General features: G+C 35.2%; 1 pseudogene; it reads left to right on the top strand.

Moving 5' to 3' along the window:
* Positions 1–7,793: 7,793 nt before the first annotated feature.
* The window catches only part of LOC138327820 (sodium- and chloride-dependent GABA transporter 1-like), a 39,276-nt pseudogene continuing 21,597 nt past the window's right edge, over positions 7,794–25,472 (top strand).

The raw sequence follows: 25,472 nt of genomic DNA, 5'->3' as shown, positions 1-25,472 counted from the left end.
TGTTATATGAGATCTCCGAGATCTCCATATCAACAGTCGAGGGACTTGAGAGGAGAATAAGTAAACATCTCCGGAGATGGCTAGGGGTTCCTCAGTGCTTCTCATCAACAGGACTACAGCCGGACATCAAAACTACAGCTCCCATTAACATTATTAGTAGAGGAGTTTAAGAACGGGAAAGCAAGACTTGTTATGACACTCAAAGACTCCAGGGATGAGAAAGTAAGACAAGCAGGAGTAGAGGTGAGAACAGGAAGGAGGTGGTCAGGCAGCAAGACTGTATCTGAGGCAGAGAGTAGACGTCGCCACGAGGATATTGTTGGGACAGTCTGCATAGGAAGACAGGGGCTGGTAAGAGGTCAGACAACTAGATGGAAAGAAGCCAATATCACTGAATATACCAGAACGGAGAGAAGACAGTAAGTACATAGAGAGATTAGACAACAAGAAGAAGAGACAAGGAGAGTGAAAGCAGTACAAGGACGTTTACTTATAAATCCTTGAAGCAGTAGAAATGGGGAGTCAGGGGGCATGAACCCGGCGGGAAACAGAAGAGGGGAAATTGTCCTGGGCAGAGAACTGGAAATACACACTATGGCAGCACCAATACGATGTACTTCCAACACCTACCAATCTTCACAGATGGGGACTGGTGGAAGATCCAACATGTCAGCAGTGTGACAGGACGGAAGCCTAGAACACATCCATCAAGAGATTCTAATATTTTTAAAAATGTCTCTTGAAAGATTAATTTGTTTATATGTCTAAGCAGGACAATGAATTCATTATTATTTTGAGTTACCCAACAATGTGCCGATGGTGTGAAGCCGGTATGTTAAGATCAAGCAGGGTTGCATAATGATATGACGACATTCATAGTTATCATTTCTAAATGCAGATAACTTTAAATCGAAAAATTACCATGTTAAAAACGCTTTAAAATCAAAATGCATCGTTAAAACTCGCCTCGACAATCCTAAATCGTATTAGACGGACCCCCGAATTAACTTTAAATCGAAAAATTACCATGTTTAAAACGCTTTAAAATCAAAATACATCGTTAAACTCGCCTCGACAATCCTAAATCGTATTAGACGGACCCCCGAAACACCAAAATATCGCGCCTTTGGCGCTCACAAATACATCAAAATGCATCGTAAAACTCATCTCAGCCATTCTAAATCATATTTTTTCCCGGGAGAGACCCTCCTCCCCCCTCCCAAACTCAGCAATATCATGCGCCTTCGGCGCTCGCAAAATCATTAAAATACATCGTAAAACTCATTTCAGCTATTCTAAATACCCGGACACAAAAAAAAAAAAAAAACCCAAAATCTCGCCTTCGTCGCTCGCACGCCAAATTGGCCACTTTCCGTATTGATTAATTTCCTGGTAGTGATGCCACTGTCTACATATGTATACATGGATTATATGTAATGGTATATGAAAATATATATATATATATATATATTGATAATGTATTATATTTGGGTTGTGTGTTCAATTAATCTCCTGGGGCGTGGGGAGTCTGGGGAAGGGAGGTTTATAAAATATTGTTGAGGACCCCCCCCCCCCCCCCCCCCCCCCCCAAGAGGTGGTGGAGACCCCCCCCCCCCCCGAGAGCCCCCGACGAGTGCGGAAGAAAAGGCTGGTAGGCATGTGGAGGTAGGCTGCCGAGGATTCCACAGTCAGTCATGATGGAGGATGTTAGTTGCCTTCGGCATCACGGGGAAGTTGAGGAAGACTGCCATTAAAGAGTTGGGGAACGAGGCAGAGAGAGCATCCCGCTGACTGTGGATACGCAGAGGCGAGAGTAGCTGGAAGCCAACCGTCGAAGAGTAGGGGCTGATCACCCCCACTGACCCACCATCCGGAGAGAGTTCCAGGATAAGGGTTGAAACCCTCGAAGATAGATGGACCTGGCTGATGACGACGGCGGTTGAGCAGCAACACAAACAGCTGTATTTAAGTAATATGTGCACACTCATTGCATATGAACCATTTCCGTCGGTGAAATCTAACCATTTTACTCTTTGTAGCCATGGGGTTAAAAATTAAGACCTGCTGGCGTTTTTTTTTTCTTTTTCTTTTGTTTTACCAATGCAAGAACACGCCGAAGGTGAAGGAGTTTTGAGCGATACCAGTTTTTATTTTTTTGAACATATCATACATTCGTAATTGAGGGGTCTTTTTCACACGAATTCAGAATCTTCACGGTTCCCCGGTATGATTTCTACAGAAGAATAATGCCCAGTGTAGCTTTTTGCCACATAGAAATAAAAATGACACGATACCCGTACGTTTTCTACGCCGGCCACATTACATACCGTCCGTTTGGTGTCAATGATAGTATCTGGATATGGCTAATTATAGATGGTTTATAAATGATAAAACTCATCTCCAACTTCATTCAAGTTACGCAGTATGGCTGGCGAAATGGCTGTATTTGACAGAAGAAATGATATACAAAATGTACTTATGTGGAACACAGCGTAATTAATAGGTTTCCGAAAAAAAACTTCTACCCCAAAAAAAGTCTTGCCCGTCGTGGTCTGATATTGGGCAAGAACTGTACTGGAATAACGTTGAGAATAATGACGAACTTGGTCACAGGCATCCTCGATACACTAATATTCTCCTCTGTGATCTTTGAACGTGTGGGTGTTATCAGAAACGTGTTATATATGATATTGGGATCGATACAAACCTTTTGTGTAAGTCACAACAGCATACGGCATGCTTGGATAACTAATGGAAAACGAAAACTTCCTCCTTTGTTGTATTGTTACCACCTGCATGGTCACGTACTGACTGTGTCTAGCTAGATCTGCCTGCCTCATTAATTTTCATTACGCAGTCAACGACAGACCCAGCTTGAGAATTTATTTTATTACATAATATATGTTTCATTTAGAACGCAGTAGTGTAAAATATTCTAATCTATCAGAGATACAATGTACTTTTTGTTTCTAAAACTTTTTTTCGCTCCGAAATTTCAAAATACATTAGTATTTATGAACGCAGCCTAGTGGAGAGAATATGGTACTAAAACAGGTACACGTGCGTTCCATTTGCGTTTCATACTAGTTGTACTAAATTGATACGGCACCGCAAAATGGAACGCGTTTGGATTTTTCCATGATGGCGGCACCCATAAGAAAGATACGCTTCGAATATAAAAACCAAGTGTTTTCGGTGTTAACAACAAAATGGATGTTAAAATAATCCATAAATAGTTTAGAAAAAAACATTGAAATAAATAATCCATGTAATTTTATCGGATGTAAATAACCTCTATCTTGTTTTAAACAAAGAAAACATTTCGACCACAAATTAAAAATCTCGAGTCCGCCATCTTTGATCAAAGTGGTACGCTTCTAAAAACGAACCACTTGTACCGGTACAGTTTTGCTGGTACGGCGCTAGACTGGTTCCCGCCTCAGTTATCTCCCTTGCGTACGCTTCAGTGAGCGGAGCGCAGCCTGGCGGAGAGTAGAGAACTAAGGGAAGGGAACCAGTCTAGTACGGCGCGTTCAATGGAACGTACGAAGGACAACTCGATCCAAACCGTACACTTCGCCCGTTCTATCAGAGTTACTTCCCTTCGTTTCACTCCGTCAGTACAGAGTTCAATCGCGACATCTCTGAGTAATTTCCGTGAATCTTCGGAAATATATCGTGTTGTATTTCCGAAGATTACCGGAAATTTCTCCGAGGGGATCCGATTGTACAGAGTTGACGGATTGAAATGAGGGGGAGTAACTCTGATATATCAACCATAGCTTACATGCTGTCTATAAAATGACATTTTTAATTAAGCCCTCTTATTCAACCTAATCAACCAAACATTTGAGAACATCTTTCCAAATTAATAGAATTATGTTTTTGCAATTTGATTAAGTTTGTCAGATTAACGTGTTAGTCCTACAGGTATCCCAAGGATTTATAAGTAAGAAGGATTCGTGTCTGTCTCTTTACATTACCAAGGATTTATAAGTAAGAAGGATTCGTGTCTGTCTCTTTACATTACTAAACACCACGCGAGACGCCTATGAACCGGGAATACAAACCGTTTTTCTCAACAAATACTTGTCTTATCGAGTCAAACGAAACACCAATGTAAAGTTTATTAAATTTCACAACGTTTATAACTTATTTTAAGGACGGCAGATTTAGAGGCTATGTCTTAAACTTTCGTTAAAAATATACGACAGCTCATGAAATGACGGCCCGCTTCAGAAAGTAAGACGGTAACCCTCGCACCCGCAAGCTACATCAAAGGCTGCGCCGGCGGATATCAAAGGAATATCAGCCGTCGCCCAACGTCACGGTCAGTGCACAAACACAAAAGCTCCTGCCTTGTACTCCCCCAAAACCCAGTGTGACTTATCCTTCTCATATACGTCCTTGACATTACTAAACACCACGCGAGACGCCTATGAACCGGGAATACAAACCGTTTTTCTCAACAAATACTTGTCTTATCGAGTCAAACGAAACACCAATGTAAAGTTTATTAAATTTCACAACGTTTATAACTTATTTTAAGGACGGCAGATTTAGAGGCTATGTCTTAAACTTTCGTTAAAAATATACGACAGCTCATGAAATGACGGCCCGCTTCAGAAAGTAAGACGGTAACCCTCGCACCCGCAAGCTACATCAAAGGCTGCGCCGGCGGATATCAAAGGAATATCAGCCGTCGCCCAACGTCACGGTCAGTGCACAAACACAAAAGCTCCTGCCTTGTACTCCCCCAAAAACCCAGTGTGACTTATCCTTCTCATATACGTCCTTGAGGTATCCATTTCCACATTAATCAGCCATGTAATAAAGAGTTAATTTAAGAAGGCTAAAATAGACTTGCCTGGGCCCAGTTTCATGAACATTCATGAACTTTAAGGAATTTCTGAACTTGAAATTCTCCATAGTAAAGCATTACAGTAGTTAAGAATCTTCCTTAAAATCCGTAATTTTAAAGGAATGATCATGAAACTGAGCCCGGCATCTATCATTCTCAGTCCACCATCCTACTGATCCTAGGTTGGAAATCCGTGCTAAAAATCCCTGTGTATTAAATAAATACTATATAGTCTATCTATGCTGTGTATGTGTTTGTATTTCGGTAGATATTTTTGACATCACTCTTCATAACTTATCGTAATCTAATTTGCTTTTAGAGATAGATCGACCCGAAAATTATACTTTGTACACATTATTTGAATTGCTTCGTTGTTACATCTCCTGTACCTTATGATTCTCAGATTCCTGTGGACCAAACGGAGCTTGCTGGCCTAGGCTATTATTTCACTAACTTTAGGAAAGTCTTAAGCATGATATCAATCACAGGAATCTGATAAATAGTTTCAGGTTTTCAGTTTAAGTCAATTTGACCCACCAGAGTCCCCATAGATCATTTTTAGCGTTTTAGGGGTCCGTTTTAAGCGGTAAAAATATGGTTTTAGGGTCTACATCAATAAGCGGTAAAAATCATGTGTGTTTTAGGGGTCTACATCAATAAGTAAGCGGTAAAAGTCGTGTGTTTTAGGGGTCTACATCAATAAGCGGTAAAAGTCGTGTGTTTTAGGGGTCTACATCAATAAGCGGTAAAAGTCGTGTGTTTTAGGGGTCTACATCAATAAGCGGTAAAATCATGTGTTTTCGGGGTCTACATCAATAAGCGGTAAAATCATGTGTTTTCGGGTCTACATCAATAAGCGGTAAAAAATCGTGTGTTTTAGGGTCTACATCATCAATAAGCGGTAAAAATCGTGTGTTTTAGGGTCTACATCAATAAGCGGTAAAAGTCGTGTGTTTTAGGGTCTACATCAATAAGCGGTAAAATCATGTGTTTTATGGGTCTACATCAATAAGCGGTAAAATCCTGTGTTTTAGGGGTCTACATCTACATGCGGTAAAAATCATGTTTTTTAGGGGTCTACATCAATAAGCGGTAAAAGTCGTGTGTTTTAGGGGTCTACATCAATAAGCGGTAAAATCGTGTGTTTTAGGGGTCTACATCAATAAGCGGTAAAAGTCGTGTGTTTTAGGGGTCTACATCAATAAGCGGTAAAAGTCGTGTGTTTTAGGGGTCTACATCAATAAGCGGTAAAAGTCGTGTGTTTTAGGGGTCTACATCAATAAGCGGTAAAAATCATATTCTACATAGATGTTTTTGACCGAGTTTTGATCTAGACCCCTAAAACGTCTATAATGATCTATAGACATTGGTTGGTCTTAATATTGGTATAAACTGTACCTGATTCTTAGATCACTGTATATCCAACAAACTCCGAATGGACAGATGTATCATCAGGTAATCCACAAGGTTCAGTCCTCGGTCCACTACTCTTTGTAATTTTCGTGAATGACCTCCCAGACATAGTAAAATCAGATATGTGTTTGGTCGAAGATGACACCAAGATATTTAAAATCATAAAAAAATAGCGAGGACGAAAATATTACAGGAGGACCTTAACAAAATAGGGACTTTGAATGATACATGGCTGCTTCGTATGCATCCTAAAAATGTAAGCACATGCACATAGGCAAAAAACGTCGCATAGCCGAAACATCAAGATCCTATAAACATCTTGGTGACGACCTTGCGCGTACGGACATGGAAAAAGATATCGGTGTATCTATTGACTCCGATCTAACTTTTGATTATCATATAAGTGAAAAGATCAAGAAAGCCAATCAGATTTTCGGTATATTACGGAGAACTTTTAATTTTATGAATACAAAATCATTCAATCACAACTAGACTATGCAAGCTCGGTTTGGGCTCCATACAACGAAAGGTATAGTAGGCCGGGTACGTATATTCGTTCTAGGACATAGAAAGACTCGAAGCGGTACAGCGAAGAGCAGCTAAAAGCCTTCCAGCATTGAAAAGTTCTAAAGCTCCCAACACTACCATACCGAAGGATTAGCGGGGATATGATTGAGTTATATAACATAACAAACGGAATCTATGATGAAGAGACATGCTCATTTTTAAAATAGTGGGATAATCTTGCAACAAAACATAGTTGAAAAGGGAATTCCAGAGCAATCGAGGACACTACTACGAAGGAACACTTTACTATGAGAACAGTAAAGCTATATAATATGGAACAGTCTTGCCGAGGAAGTTGTATCGGCTTAAAATAAACTGGATATAAAGTGGAAAAATCAAGATATCCTCTCTAACTACAAGGCTTCTATAACCGGAATATACTTTGAGTCCGGTGAAGAGGAACTATTAGTAGTTCCTGTACTGGAAATCTTCTTTATTTATATTTATATTTATATATAAAAACCCTGACAGTGATACTGTGAAAGGAAGCCCATACTTTAACGTTTTGGATTGTGAATGACCTTGTATTTCCGTTTGTATATAATAGTCGCAGCTTACATTTTAGTGATATTTTCTTCAGTATTTATCGAGCGGGACTCCCGGTTTTCATAGTGAGAGTAAAGCCTTAAGTGAACAGTCGGGCAAGGATGGCTAAAGTCGGTAAAATGGCGTGAATGTATCCAGTATAATTTCTTATGGAATAGGAAAATAAACTTTCTCGTCAAAATCTGCCTGCGTACGTAGAAATTAATTTAAAGTATAGGAATCCTAAAACGTCCTCCCGGCTGACTATGTCCGTGGTTACATTTCCACGCAGCCTCGCTTTCAATGCCTTCAACTTTTCTTTATTTCAATGGTCAGAACTGGGAAACGTAAGCAGAACTTGACCGTCGTAATAATAAGTGAGAACTTTCGGAAGGCCAAAGAACGCATTTAGACTAGTTTTCTTTGCCCGACTGTTTACGTTAAAGTACTCACACCGTTCAGTGAGATTACAAACGGTTTCAGTAAGAATTCTTTTGTCCGCTAATAGAAATGCGAAAACGACTAAATGTACACGGAAACCTGGCTGCAATACCCATAAATTGTATACCTGAAGCGGGCTTCTATAACCGCAAAATAGATTGTTCAAAGATTGTTGATATTGACCCAGCCTTTAATTGTTTTTGACCGGTGTATGTTTGTATTGTTATTTGCCTTGAACTATGACTTACATGTATTAAATCTAATTACGTCTATCCCTCTATTGTGTGGTCGAGCTCGTGGAAAATAACCGCTCAGTCACCACGTGGTCGCGCGCCGATCAATGAAAGGCTCATCATTCCGAGAGAAATCTTCCACAAAGACGGACGTGCACGATGAGTGGGAATACAGAGGAAAATCAAGTGGTGCTGACTAAATTCATATCGGAAAAGGAGGTCAGTTTACTTATCATTACTACCTAAATGAACGTGTAACTAATTAATTAATTAATCATCATAATACGTAACGTATTCTATTAATTTGACATGATACACACAACAAGATCGGCCATTTGATACACAAAAAGACACCATGTGTAGTAAAATCTCATGTTTTGTAGATATGTAACTTGATTAATAATGAAATTTCCATACAATTGAATATATAGAAATTGTTTTGAAAATCGCCAATTTTTAATTAGTTCACATCATTAGGCCCTACAAATGTAACTGGAGACATTTACACATATGGTATCTAAAACTTGCTATTCCGGTGAAAAGGTGCAGACTAGCAGACAAAAGATTTTAACAGACTAGATCGATAACATGTTAAAATCAGATCAGCTAAAATAAATGACTGTAAACCATTGAAGATATCCATTAGGATTATAATGACATTTTAATTCTTTAATAAAAAAAATCCTGATCAACTAGTATTTTTTTCGCTTATAAAATCTTAACGTTTTATTGCATTGGATTATAATTTCCTTTGTTGCTAGACAATATTCAATAGAATGATTGCTTTTAGTGGAAGATTATTGCCTATAAAGCCTTCCAATATTATTAGTGTTTAATGAGGTATACACGTGTGCTTGATGTATGGTTTGGGAGGATGCTCTGCCACTGAATCATATCATTGGAATTCCTTCATTTTGTGAAATTTTGGAAAAATGCCTGTCTGCCAGAAATGACTAATATGTAAATCAGTGTTCACCATGTCCAGATTTAGTGTCAATCAAGGCTGTACATAAGGTAGTATACAATGACCAGATCCCAGGGGGTCACCCTGACCTTCCTCCCCCCACCCTCAGTGTAGTCATGACAACCATATCTCTACAGGTATCTATAAATCCCCAGTGTGTTTGACATGTACACATGCTTCCTGATCTACACACTAGCTGTAATCCCCTTACTGAAGGAGTGGTCTACAGGTGGCCTGCTGTGTACACTCCCACATTACATACAACTCTATACATGTATTATCAATCAGGGGGGAGGGGGGGGGGGGGGATTGTTGATAACATGTAGTTGATAATGTATTAGTCATGATATTACAAATTTACATAGTATTAACTTATTTTTCAAATCAATTGAAGAAGCTAGGTTATGAAATCAATTTTTAGATTAAACTAGATGAGTTATAAATAATTCAATGTAACCAAGGACGTATATGAGAAGGATAAGTCACACTGGGTTTTGGGGAAGTCCAAGGCAGGCGCTTTTGTGTTTGTGCACTGACCGTGACGTTGGGCGACGACTGATTTTCCTTTGATATCCGCCGGCGCAGCCTTTGATGTAGCTTGCGGGTGCGAGGGTTACCGTCTTACTTTCTGAAGCGGTGCCGTCATTTCATGAGCTGTCGATTTTTTTTAACGAAAATTTAAGACATATCCTCTAAATATTCCGTCTTTAAAGCAAGTAATAAACGTCGTGAAATTTAATAAACTTTACAACGGTGTTTCGTTTGACTCGATAAGACAAGTATTTGTTGAGAAAAACGGTTTTTTATTCCCGGTTCATAGGCGTCTCGCGTGGTGTTTAGTAATGTAAAGAGACAGACACGAATCCTTCTCACTTATAAATCCTTGATGTAACACATACATGTATATAGAAATTACCATTTGGTCATGTTGTTATATTCAATCATTTTCCAAATTGATTTAATAATTGTAACATTTTCAATGGTATCTGACATGGTTCAAAAGAATATAAGTGATATGCATAAATACAACTGGTTAGTTTTCTCTGCAAACATTGGTTGCTGTGTATTTTGTATGGAATTTTATCTGTTTATAAAATGAAATGAATTTATAGATAAACAAATGTAATAATTTAAGGTCTATAAATTATGTTCCTGGCATTTTGAGCTTTATATAATATAATCATATACCATGTTAGAACTTAAAAAATTACTAATTACCGTTGTGGAACTAATGCCAAAGTTTTATGTATACACAACAATCCATAAGTTGATCATAATAATTTCTGTATACATATATATGGTTAATCATTGTGATGAAATTGATTGCATGATGTAGTATATTTTTATTAGCTTTTTATAAAAGCTAAAGAATATATAATGTACACTTTGTAAACTGCATTCGCCGTAATTAGCGCCCAGGGTGCTTATAGGGCTGGGGTGCTTAATAGGAAATGAAAATGTAACAGTCTGTGAATTTTTTTAGCTGCTATATATAGTCATTTGGACTAGTTAAACCCAAAATTTTACTAGTCTGACTATTAAATCACTAGTCCAAATTAAATATACAGCTGATTTGCTTCAGCACTTCAAATTCAGTCATGATCAGTTTACAATTTTTGAACACAAATTCTCACAAAATGATGCATCTGGACTAAAACAATCGCATGCACAATGCCCTCAAAATGTGTTTAAAAATGCAATTGACCACCGTAAATATAGTATTTACCGATTCTAATTAGTTGAATGCACTGGTCCAATCGGACTATGCACTAGTCCAATCGGACTAGTTCATTACAATTGGCACTAGTCTGGCTGTAAAATTACTAGCCGTGGGCATCGGACTAGTGCTTAAAATTGCAGACTGATGTAAGTTATGGATGGAAAAACCTCTCAAAAATGTCAGCTATATTTTAACACACATTCATGGCACATTAATCTTTCGCAATAAACATGCATATGCCTTCTTTCCTTAGAGACACATTATCATGTCGTGAATCACAAATGTGAAAGACTCGCAAGTTATGTAATATGGGATACAATGAAATACACCTTAACATAGTTGTAAAACATATGGTTTAAAATGGCATTCATGGTATGGGAAATGGGCGTTTATAATTTAACAATTTAACAACATTCACCATATATTACAGAAAAAAAATCAATTTCTTTCTGAGTTTAATATGACATTACCATTTGATTATACCAACTGCTATTGTTCGATCTAAGAAGCACCACCTTTCTGTTTAGTGCGCTTATGGGGTTGAATACACTATAAGCATGTAATTGTATAGTGACATTGAAATGACCTTCATATTACAGATAGTCTGTTAATAAGATGCACCACCTGTCCAATTTTTAAACATTTTTTCAAGGCCTGCTGTTTACTGTAACTGTAAATTAAGTTAGATGATTTAATAGAGCCACAAATGTTATTAGCCTACCATTGATAATACACTTCTAATTACTTCCTGAACATTTTTTTTCACAAAAATATCAATTTCCATTCCACAGGTCCTCTTCTGGTATGCCGTCGTCCTAATTACCATGCTGTAGTTGCATGACTATAATTACTATGCAATATACACGACAAAAGAGGGAAATAAACCTTCTCTCTTAATAAAGATTTACACAGGGAACCTTGCAAGTTTTACATTCATTATGAATATAGATGTTTACTCTAATTAACATTATAATTTATATTATTAAAGATGCTCCACTGCCGACAGAGCATAAATGATATTAATCACTTGAACAATAATTGGTGTTTAATCGTGTATATATATGTCTAATTAACACAAAAAATAATTTAAAATAATTTATTTTACCTTTGGTGCATGCACAATCAGTACTTAATTCCATATAGGATATAGTGCCACAGAATTTTTTCGGGATGCAATTAATTATTTTTGTAACTTTAACTTGAAGTAAAATTAGAAGCTCAAACATTTCAATGGTGGTAATGGTGTAAAGAAGTGAAAAAATGTAATTTGTCAGCGGTGGAGCATCTTTAAATTTGAACAAAAATTTAGTGAACCTTTAAATGCTGCATAATTAAAGGGTTTGTGACACAAAAAGTGATAAGTTGTCTATAGATTGGGCCCCCTTTAAGTTCACCGAAATACCCCACTCCATGGGGATGGCAAATACACACACTGAGATACCAGGCTATACATAGGGCCATCTGGGCAGCTGACCGATATGCAAAAATTTATTGCGATAACGAGGCTGTCAGCCAGCACACGTCACTGGTTCAACCGCAAATAACGTCACTGGTTCAACCGCAAATAACGAGGCTGTCAGCCAGCACACATCACTGGTTCACCGACTGGCTCACCGCTGCTGATGAGACCGCAGGAATAGAGCTAACACCTAAACTTACAGTTATCTTATCCTGTGTTTCATATGAAATAATTACAGGCTGTCATTATAAAGTCTGTGGTGCAATGTGCTGCTTATGGCTGCTATAACAATCGCAGAAATAAAAAAAGTTAAAATAAAATAAGTTGTTTAAAACAAGTTCTTTCGCTTTCCAAAGGAAAAAAGTATTCAAAATACATGGTTGCATTATATAAGTGTCAAATTTGAGCTGACAGAAAATCATTTGTGTGAATGGGGTTTCATATGGAGGCATTAAATTACTTCAGGGTCAATTTGATTCATAATAACATTTCGTTAATAATGAATATAATCAATACTAGGTAAAATTAATATCAATATAAACAATTTACAGAGACGTTTTTTATTGAAAAGTATGGAATTGATATCATTTATCTCACGACAGCAGATTGTAGATTCCGATTCCGTAACCATTGGATCACAGAAACCACATCAACACCTGTTGAAAATAAAAAATATAACTAAATATGTATCCACAACATAAAATGGAAAAATTGACTTTTGGTGATTGAACCATGTAATAAGCTTTGTCTCACAGTAGTAACCAATGTCATTATTATACATTCCTCTGTTGTTAAAGGCCCACTACCTTTCCGAAACGGCTTTTTATTTTTAAAATGGGAATGTAAAATGAGATCGATAATTTTGTAGAGTCGCAAAAGTTATTGACTTACCGTTAATACTACATATATCATCACCTTCTGAACAATTTAATCAAAATAAATAAAATGTTAAATTTCATAACGCGGGTCGTCTTATGATTCCCGCCGTCGTCCTAAATACCGCGCGGTAGTGAGTTGACTTTCACTGTGCCAGACGGCAAAACAGTGAAATGACTTTCCACTGTTTTCATATATTACGCGGTAAATCTTGCATATCTTTGGTGTTGCAACCTCTTCTTAGGCCATCGGTACATATTTTCTGACGTTATTAATGTTTTTAAGAAATCTTTATATTTTGCTCCGGAAAGGTAGTGGGCCTTTAAGAATATAATCCTCATTTACTGAATTCTTCAATTGTTTATTGACATAGTAATAAAGTGTATTACACATTGTTGTCATTGATGTTAATTAAAAAAAAAGAGATTTTATTGAGATACATGGATATTTGTAATATGTAGGTATGTAAAATTAGTGTAGTAATTATATAAGTCATATAAATCGTAAGTCACTGATATCAATCATAAAAATGCATTAAGGTTAATGCATTTATAATGTAAAAAAAAGGAAAAATTAATTGTTCTCAATGGATGATTTTTATATAAAAAATTTAATTATGTAAGATATATTACAGATTATATTCACTTGTTAAGAATAAATTATCTAATGAAAACCCATGGAGGCATCCACATCTATATTTAATGCCAATAAATTAAAATGATAATAGGTGTATTACAACCCATGCTGTGTTTGTCAATTGATCGTCTTGATTACCTTCTTGGTTTTCTTGATCAGCATCTGAAACATCTGGCAATGATATCCCCCTTCTCAGTAGAAAGAGAACTATCAGTGTTCACGAAAGGGTCAAACTGGTATGGGATAATGTCCGGAACAAAACCCAAAGCAGGGATATCACTCTCATTGTTTTCCACTGCAGATATTTAAAAAAAAAAAAATACTAGAAGACTTTGTAGTTTTTCTCTATAAATATACAGTATCTACAGCAGACAGCAAAGCATGGTGAAAGGGATAACGTGTTGGTACCATGTAACCGGCTAGCTCATTAAAGTTTTCTCAGCCGCAGCAATTTACCCTTACTGTAGATAACGTGTGTCAGCCAACATTGATGGGGTCAAACTATCAGAAAATCTATAAAAAGGTTTTTGTGTCACAAACCCTTTAAGGTTATTGCAAAGTTATAACAAAAACAAAATGCTAAAACAAAAAAAAAATTATCGGAAGTTTAAAAAAAAAAAGTTAAATGTTTCATTTAGGGATGTATATAGCAAACATTTGGTGAATTTAGTGTCAAGAATTGAAGAGAAACTTATTTAAAGATCATTATTTAATATGTTTATGCTGCGGAAATGAAAAAAAAATGTGAAAAATAATAAAATTGTTTTATAACTGACCTTGGACGGTATTGTGCTACAAACCATGTGTGAAATTGAACACTCTTTTTAATGACATTCTCCTATACTTCATGTTGTCTGGGTATTTATTAAAGGGAGGTAATTTGAACATGTCTCTGAAGGCAGTTCAGGAGAAAAAACCAGACCAATTATCAATCATAGGGCAACAGCAACTTCCTTTAAATATAATATTAAGAGCGACGCCCAACTGTAAACCATAAAGCCAGTTTTACTGTACTGTTATTTTTATCTTTTGATCTCCATCAAAGGACCAAACATTCTGTCTAATCTATTGTCACACAGTGCACAGAGACTTCAGTTTTGCTATTACATAACCCAGGGATGGATAAATCAACAGTTGGTCAACCCTATTCACTTTAAGGATCATGACTTGTATGTACTATCAAGCTATGATTCATGTAAAATTATAACCATAAACAATAGATCAGATAAGGGAAACTATTTTTGAAGATGTCAAAATTTAATTGGAATATGTTGAAAATCAGCGTGTAGCAATTCTTTTTTTCCTATTTCCTGCAACATTAAGGAGCCTTTATTGTCTTGAATTCTACTGATATACATATGCATGCATGTATTCTGATATTGTAAAGAGTAATCTATTATTGTTATTTCTTCCTCAAATTATATTTTAAAACAATTTTCAGCTGATATTATACAAAATGACTTCTCCTGAATGTTTCAGAAAGCATTAGAGACTCCGACTGACTCGTCCGTGGCTAGTAGCAGCTCTACAGTCTACAGTGGCGATGAGACGTCCCGTGGGAACTGGTCAGGACGTATGGACTTTCTCTTGTCCTGTGTCGGCTTCGCTGTCGGACTCGGAAATATCTGGAGATTTCCATATCTTTGCTACAAGAGCGGAGGAGGTTCGTGCCTTAAATTAATAAGTTCATTTTACCTAAAACGGACTTTGGTCATTTATTAGTTGCTGCAGTTATATTACCAGATAATATTATATTATATATCACCTGTGGGTTGTGAGTTCGAAACAAATGTTGCCCGGTGGTTTTTCACTGGGTACTCCTGCATTCTTCAACCTCCTTTGTAAACCTGGTATTCCCTTAAAATACGGTACCCGATCGCGACTGTTAATAGGATGTAAACCTTAATAAATCAAAAACAAACTCTTGATTCACCTTATCTTTTATAAACCAAAAACAAACTCTTGGTTCACCTTATCTTTTATAAACCAAAAACAAACTCTTGGTTCACCTTATCTTTTATAAACCAAAAACAAACTCTTGGTTCACCTTATCTTTTATAAACCAAAAACAAACTCTTGGTTCACCTTATCTTTTATAAACCAAAAACAAACTCTTGATTCACCTTATCTTTTTTTATAAACCAAAAACAAACTCTTGGTTCACCTTATCTTTTATAAACCAAAAACAAACTCTTGGTTCACCTTATCTTTTATAAACCAAAAACAAACTCTTGGTTCACCTTATCTTTTATAAACCAAAAACAAACTCTTGGTTCACCTTATCTTTTATAAACCAAAAACAAACTCTTGGTTCACCTTATCTTTTATAAACCAAAAACAAACTCTTGGTTCACCTTATCTTTTATAAACCAAAAACAAACTCTTGGTTCACCTTATCTTTTATAAACCAAAAAAAACCTCTTGATTCACCTTATCTTTTATAAACCAAAAACAAACTCTTCATTCACCTTATCTTTTATAAACCAAAAAAAACCTCTTGGTTCACCTTATCTTTTATAAACCAAAAAAAAAAAAAAAAACCTCTTGGTTCACCTTATCTTTTATAAACCAAAAACAAACTCTTGGTTCACCTTATCTTTTATAAACCAAAAACAAACTCTTGGTTCACCTTATCTTTTATAAACCAAAAACAAACTCTTGGTTCACCTTATCTTTTATAAACCAAAAACAAACTCTTGGTTCACCTTATCTTTTATAAACCAAAAAAACTCTTGTTCAATCTTTAAACAAAAAAATTTGGTTCACCTTATCTTTTATAAACCAAAAACAAACTCTTGGTTCACCTTATCTTCTATAAACCAAAAACAAACTCTTGGTTCACCTTATCTTTTATAAACCAAAAACAAACTCTTGGTTCACCTTATCTTTTATAAACCAAAAACAAACTCTTGGTTCACCTTATCTTTTATAAACCAAAAAAAAAAAACCTCTTGGTTCACCTTATCTTTTATAAACCAAAAACAAACTCTTGGTTCACCTTATCTTTTATAAACCAAAAACAAACTCTTGGTTCACCTTATCTTTTATAAACCAAAAAAAAAAAACTCTTGGTTCACCTTATCTTTTATAAACCAAAAACAAACTCTTGGTTCACCTTATCTTTTATAAACCAAAAACAAACTCTTGGTTCACCTTATCTTTTATAAACCAAAAACAAACTCTTGGTTCACCTTATCTTTTATAAACCAAAAACAAACTCTTGGTTCACCTTATCTTTTATAAACCAAAAACAAACTCTTGATTCACCTTATCTTTTATAAACCAAAAACAAACTCTTGGTTCACCTTATCTTTTATAAACCAAAAACAAACTCTTGGTTCACCTTATCTTTTATAAACCAAAAACAAACTCTTGGTTCACCTTATCTTTTATAAACCAAAAACAAACTCTTGATTCACCTTATCTTTTATAAACCAAAAAAAACCTCTTGGTTCACCTTATCTTTTATAAACCAAAAAAAACCTCTTGGTTCACCTTATCTTTTATAAACCAAAAAAAAACTCTTGGTTCACCTTATCTTTTATAAACCAAAAACAAACTCTTGGTTCACCTTATCTTTTATAAACCAAAAACAAACTCTTGGTTCACCTTATCTTTTATAAACCAAAAACAAACTCTTGATTCACCTTATCTTTTATAAACCAAAAACAAACTCTTGTTCAATCTTTATAAACCAAAAACAAACTCTTGATTCACCTTATCTTTTATAAACCAAAAAAAACTCTTGTTCACCTTATCTTTTATAAACCAAAAACAAACTCTTGGTTCACCTTATCTTTTATAAACCAAAAAAAACTCTTGTTCACCTATCTTTATAAACCAAAAACAAACTCTTGTTCACCTTCTTTTATAACCAAAAACAAATCTTGATTCACCTTATCTTATAACAAAAAAACCTTGATTCACACTTATCTTTATAAACCAAAAACAAACTCTTGATTCACCTTATCTTTTATAAACCAAAAACAAACTCTTGATTCACCTTATCTTTTATAAACCAAAAACAAACTCTTGGTTCACCTTATCTTTTATAAACCAAAAACAAACTCTTGGTTCACCTTATCTTTTATAAACCAAAAACAAACTCTTGGTTCACCTTATCTTTTATAAACCAAAAACAAACTCTTGGTTCACCTTATCTTTTATAAACCAAAAAAAAACTCTTGGTTCACCTTCATCTTTTATAAACCAAAAACAAACTCTTGATTCACCTTATCTTTTATAAACCAAAAAAAACTCTTGATTCATCTTATCTTTTATAAAACTAATTGATATGTAATTTATAAGAGAGTGTTTACCTAGTACAGGTGATGTATAACAAAGCTATGTCTTATAAATTGGTTTTAGAGTAAGCTATAGACATGGTTCATACAATTTTGTATTTCTTCTCAGACTGTTAGATTCAGGATGTTGATAATCAATTAAGGAAGTTGTTACGCATCATTGACACTGTGATATCACGTTTGAATCCTGGTCATCAGACCATTCCTTCCTGCCATGGAATCCAACATACACACAGGACACTGTATACTTTGCATAGCTTACATAATACATACACACAGGACACTGTATACTTGTATAGCACACACAATACATACACACAGGACACTGTATATTAAATGTACATGACACACGAAACATACACACAGGACACTGTATACTTTGTATAAGACACACAAAACATACACACAGGACACTGTATACTTTGTATAAGACACTAAAAATATTACACAAACTCAAGTTTGTTCAAATGAATGACCTTGACCTTGTATTTGATATGGATATAGAGGCCAACAATATATGTTTGCCCCTTTCCTTACTGTATAACTAATAATTAATTGGGATGTTTAAATTAACTTTGTAAAAAGTATTAATATAAAACACAAAATAACATTATATGCAATATAATCAGTTCTGTGACTCAAATATGCGAGTACTTGATTGTGTATTTCCTTAAATGTGATGCTTAGTTTGACAACCCTCTATCTGCTTTGCATAAGGAAGAAATGTTGTGGACCTGTAATATCTCTGTTCTTACTCTTACTGGAGTAATTTTGCAATGACATGTTAATTGTTTCCTTCAGGTGCTTTCCTCATCCCCTATGTAATCTTCCTGGCTCTTTGTGGAATTCCTCTTTTCTTCCTGGAGGTTACGTACGGACAGTTCGCCAGCCTCAGTCCCATCACAATATGGAGGATGTGCCCTCTCTTCAAGGGTAAGTAACAATTATCATATGTGGAAATTAACCTACTTTGGTACTGACTGACATTTTTGTAGAAAATTGTCTTCATCTGTTAGTCATACTGAACCATCTAATTTTCACAGAAACTTAATTTTACATTTTTAAGCTGAAAGACATTTTCACCAATGATTTAATTTTGCAAAATGGACTCAAATGGTTCAAAGTATTTGAGTCAATAATGCAGTTTTGTGACGATAGATTTCGCAATTTCTGATTGGTTGCTAAATACGCAAATATCTATCGCATGTGAAAGTTTATTTTATTCCAGGAAGTGTATATTACTGCATAATACTCATAAAAGCTAATCAATACCCTTACATTATCAAACCATGGACACGCACAGCTGGTAGTAGCATATGTAGTGATAAAAAGAGACATGTATACTGATGATGTATTGGCCACTACGTTTGTAAAGATGGTTCCACTACATCCATCTATGATGTTGTTGATTCTTGTTTACAACTTTAAGTTATCGTATTCGACCCTATAAGTCCCCATGTCCCTATTATCACCCCTGCCTCAATTTTAAATGCCTGAGCATATATAAAGACCAAAATTACACAAAACTGTATAGGTTTGTAATCATTTCATCTTATAAATCACCTTTTCATTTTTAAAATTTTTTTGAACATGCTTATTCGGTTGAACATAGTACATAAAAAAAAAGCAAAAAAAAAAAAGCATCTTCATGGAACTTCATCACAGAATTAAGAAAAAATTGAAAACAAGCATCTCAATAATAAAATTAAAGAAAATTGGAAAAACTTTTCCATAAAATATAAGATAGAAAAATAATTTCTCCATGGAATTAAAGAAGATTGGTAAAGAGATAATTCTCCATGGAATTAAAGAAGATTGGTAAAGAGATAATTCTCCATGGAATTAAAGAAGATTGGTAAAGAGATAATTCTCCATGGAATTAAAGAAGATTGGTAAAGAGATAATTCTCCATGGAATTAAAGAAGATTGTTAAAGATATAATTCTCCATGGAATTAAAGAAGATTGGTAAAGAGATAATTCTCCATGGAATTAAAGAAGATTGGTAAAGAGATAATTCTCCATGGAATTAAAGAAGATTGGTAAAGAGATAATTCTCCATGGAATTAAAGAAGATTGGTAAAGAGATAATTCTCCATGGAATTAAAGAAGATTGATAAAGAGATAATTCTCCATGGAATTAAAGAAGATTGTTAAAGATATAATTCTCCATGGAATTAAAGAAGATTGGTAAAGATATAATTCTCCATGGAATTAAAGAAAATTGGTAAAGAGATAATTCTCCATGGAATTAAAGAAGATTGGTAAAGAGATAATTCTCCATGGAATTAAAGAAGATTGGTAAAGAGATAATTCTCCATGGAATTTAAAAAATAGAGCATTCCATAGAATTTTGTGAGAATTGATGTTTCACTCACATTTCCACAAATATTCCAGATGCCATGTGAATCCTTATGTAACATGTTATTTAAGGTGACTTCATGGCATCTCAACTGTCTATAAAGTTGGTTTAGTGGTTTGAATAATTGTCTTCCAGACAATTTGGACGCCATAGTATTGACGTAAAAACACTCTAATCATGTCTAGGTATAATTAAATTCCAGTAGAAATACAGATATTTTATACTCCAGGATTTAAATCTCATTCTGGACTGACATATAATGAGCCCTATAGATACAGATCTTTTATAGACTCTAGGATACCAAATCACTTCCCGGAAGGACAGGAAATAAGTCCTATTTATAAGAATCTGTGTCTGCCACCTGCAAACAAACCCTGAGAACTGTCACTGGCTTTGGTAATTTTCCATGTGATTTGATCCTATCTTGTACATGCCCATACATGGAAAGCTGGTCACTGGTCTCCAATAATCAATAAATAGTTTGGATATTGTCTTCATTATAAAAATAGTAAACCGGACTGATAGAGTTAGTATTGCATTGTCTTTATATATAGATCATAACCCTATCCGCTGTAGGACATTCCTTTATTGATTTTTGTTGTTCACTTATATTTATAGGGATTCAGAGATGTAGGAGCTTGAGCCCAATAGTAATCGTATTCATCTGTATGTCCACAGTCATGGTTTCTGGAGATTTCCTGAAATACCATTGAGCAGATTCTAAAACTGCACATGATAAAAGCTAATAATATGTAAATGTGCAGTAGGGATAAAAATTTCCGTAGAGAAATCCAAGATGGCCACCATTAACCCTAAAGGAGTTACATATTGAAAAATGTCCAATTTCAATGAAAATCAGCATAAAAGTGTTTTGAGGGAGATTGGATATTATGATTATAGTATTGAAGAGGTTTGAAAATCCAAAATGGCCTCTTTGGTCCCTATAAAGGAGTCAAAATTGAAAAATTGTCTGATTTCAATGAAAATTGGTATACAGGGGCATTTGGAATCACTAGTAATTAACTACTTTTCTGGGTCCTTGTGACAGAATATTCAGTCATGTCTATCTTAAGGTCACAAAGGTTAAATGAGTAAATTCATATAATTGTGGTCTGCAGTTTTGTGGCAAAATATCTTTCAAGATTGAAAGGGCTCAACTAGAAAATTATTAAAACAATTGAGTGTTCATCTGATTCTGATCACAGAAAATGATATTTGATATTTAGATATTGTCTCACAAGTTCATTCACCGTCAGGACTTAGACTAATTTTGAATTCTGTGTGATATAATCATCTATAGTAGTTGATTTGTATCATTATATTAGCCCATTCCTAGGTATTTCGTCATGACTTTGACATGTGAATATTTTGTTAGGAACTGAGTGTAGATTCATAGTTTTTCTCCTGGTACTTTGGCTTTTGTCTAACACCATCTTTTATGCACCTATATTTAATTGTTATTCGGCGAAACGGCCAACCTACAACATCACTGTCATAAACCTGACATGGGAGGCATGCACTTAAATGACCCTTCAGGATGTCGGTGTAGGATGTAGAACAAAATAAACCTACATCATAATGACATATACATGTAATTGTTTTGTTGGAATAAGATGGCTATATTTGGATTGCATTATAAAAATGACCGCAAAGAAGATAAGGGGTTTTGGGTATACTGGAATTGCTGGTCTGTCTGTCTGTAGACACAACTTTGTCCGTAAACTCCTCATGAACTACCTAACAGATTTTGATCAAATTTGTTACAGAACCCTGACATAAATGGGAGTTGAGTGAACTATATAGGGTTCTGCAATGTCCACTATTAATGGAGTTATTACTTAATGTGCAGAGGGGTTATTAGTCGACCACTATGACGACAGTTCTAGTATAAATTGGAGGTGTTGGTGACCTATTTTCCATTAGTTGACTGTAAATTGGAGGATAATTATCGTATGATTATGACCTATTTTCTATAATTGTTTTACAGGTGTGGGTTATGGAATGGTGATAATCTCTGGTATTGTGTGTATCTATTATAACATCATTATCACCTGGACGATTTACTACCTGTACTACTCCTTCCGAGCAGTACTTCCCTGGAGTACCTGTAATAACTGGTGGAACACTGAAAAATGCTTTTTGAGAACAAAAAATGGCTTTTTGAGAACAAAAAAATGTAGAGAACAAACAATGCTACCATGGTTACCATGCTATACAAACCAATATTTCTACTCACCTCAATGCTTCTGTTTCTCCACCATTTACAACATTTCCATGACAACAATGTCTCCCAGTTACCAATGAAAGTGAGGGTGAATAGTTCCTAAAAACAGCAAGTGAAGAGTTCTGGCAGTAAGGTGTTTTGAATCAATATTTCTAAAAATAAGAACTACCTAATTTGATTTTCTTAATTAAAAGTTTTGAAATTGATGCACCTGAAGCTGGTGCTTTTTCTCTGTGTTAGTTTGACGATCACCTTTAATGCTTACTAATTCCATCTCAATGATGGCTAGCAATGTGAGAAAAGAATATCTGTACTTTTGATACTCTGTTTACCATAGTCTTTGAAATTTTAAGCCAGAAATAAAATATTTTATCAATGGATAGTGCAACAAGCATAAAATTTGGAGAACCAATTGACCTTTAAAATTTCAGCTTCACTATATTGTGTTGCCGAATAGAAAACTTCAATTGCATCTCCTTTCTATGTAATTATCATTATTAATAAAGAACAACTTCTTTTGAATGGATACTGTTTCTTGCTGAAATCTCATTATATACAAATATGTGTTTAAGCATATACCACTTGAAATGAAATTTTATGTAACTGATACTACCATAAAATGATCATGTCATATCTGTACCACTGACATTGAGTGTAATTTACATTGGTACTTTTTTAGGTTGAAAATGCTGACAATCAGTATATTTTGTGAATCAAAGATTTTGTGAAAATCTGTCCAGGGTACTTTGTTGCTTAGTATTCCAAAACATATTTTGAGTATTGACTTTGTGACATAACTATGTAAAATGTTAGTAGGTGAGCTGCCCAGGCCTACTAGGCCTTTTGAACATAAATGCCTGGTGCAGACAATTTGGTGCCCTAGATGAAGATAATATTTCAAACATCTCTGATGTAATATTTATTTTTTAATAATGGTGTATACTTAGTGACCTTCCTGTTACCTTTTGTTTGATAATCGCTTTTTATTTATGTACAGGCGCGGTGTTTTACAACTGACAGATGGGATAGAAGATATGGGTGATCTACGATGGGAACTCCTCATCTGTCTGTTCGTAGCCTGGGTCATTGTGTTTCTCTGTCTGTTTAAAGGTGTGAAGTCATCCGGAAAGGTAAGCAAGTAAAAATGCATTAACTTTTAATTCAAATTTTTATCACATTATAAATAAATAAGTCGTTAATCCTTACATTACTGTGGCTAAGTCTGTAACCTACAGGGATTATTATATAAATTATATCCTGTACATGCTAATATTTTTGCATGTCCTCATGACATGGAGAGCCTCATGAATTTAGCATGAAATATAATGAAGAAAAAAGAAGAGAATACAAATTACACATGCTGTAATATTTAAAATTCTTGATGCATGATACAAATGTCAAAATAGAGGCATACAAAACTACCATATACTATGTTAACGTAGAGTAACTACATATAGAATTGGGAATAATGTTACTGTATATGTCCCAACAAGAGTTCCTGTTAGTGCCCTCCACCATCCTCTTTATGGGACCTCAAGTGCACTTACCTGGAATCAAAATTTTGATGAAATACAGAAAGAAAATCAGACACTGAATTCAGTCGAGCCACAATTAGTATAGTCACCTGGGCCCAGGTAGTTCTTTAATAACATAAAATTTGCCATAAAAAATTATTATGTAAGTTTAGACAAAAATTCATCAATTTTGTTTCTTAATTTTTTTTCCTTCCTTACTTCTGAAATGATTTACTTATCCTTTGGAGAATTTTGATGTAAGAAAAGTTCATAAAAATGGTCCCTGAGCCAAAATAATAGGTGTAAATACAATATGTAATATTTCAAGGTTCATTGTACCATGATCAATATACCACCTTCCTGTATCGGTTTTAGTTTGTATATGTGACGGCCACCTTCCAGTATCTGTTTTAGGTTGTATATGTGATGGCAACCTTCCTGTATCTGTTTTAGGTTGTATATGTGACGGCCACCTTCCTGTATCTGTTTTAGGTTGTATATGTGACGGCCACCTTCCTGTATCTGTTTTAGGTTGTATATGTGACAGCCACCTTCCTTTATCTGTTTTAGGTTGTATATGTGACGGCCACCTTCCTGTATCTGTTTAAGGTTTTATATGTGACGGCAACCTTCCTGTATCTGTTTTAGGTTGTATATGTGACGGCCACCTTCCTGTATCTGTTTTAGGTTGTATATGTGATGGCAACCTTCCTGTATCTGTTTTAGGTTGTATATGTGACGGCCACCTTCCTGTATCTGTTTTAGGTTTTATATGTGACGGCCACCTTCCTGTATCTGTTTTAGGTTTTATATGTGACGGCCACCTTCCTGTATCTGTTTTAGGTTGTATATGTGACGGCAACCTTCCTGTATCTGTTTTAGGTTGTATATGTGACGGCCACCTTCCTGTATCTGTTTTAGGTTGTATATGTGACGGCCACCTTCCTGTATCTGTTTTAGGTTGTATATGTGACGGCCACCTTCCTGTATCTGTTTTAGGTTGTATATGTGACGGCCACCTTCCTGTATCTGTTTTAGGTTGTATATGTGACGGCCACCTTCCTGTATCTGTTTTAGGTTGTATATGTGACGGTCACCTACCTGTATCTGTTTAAGGTTTTATATGTCACGGCAACCTTCCTGTATCTGTTTTAGGTTGTATATGTGACGGCAACCTTCCTGTATCTGTTTTAGGTTGTATATGTGATGGACACCTTCCTGTATCTGTTTTAGGTTGTATATGTGACGGCCACCTTCCTGTATCTGTTTTAGATTGTTAATGTGACAGCCACCTTCCTGTATCTGTTTTAGATTGTATATGTGACGGCCACCTTCCTGTATCTGTTTTAGGTTGTATATGTGACAGCCATCTTCC

The sequence above is a fragment of the Argopecten irradians genome, chromosome 7 (genome assembly GCF_041381155.1).
Source record: "Argopecten irradians isolate NY chromosome 7, Ai_NY, whole genome shotgun sequence".
In the NCBI taxonomy this organism is placed as follows: Eukaryota; Metazoa; Mollusca; class Bivalvia; order Pectinida; family Pectinidae; genus Argopecten; species Argopecten irradians.
The sequence above is the reverse complement of the archived record's forward strand: the minus strand, read 5'-3'. Positions and strand labels throughout refer to the sequence as shown.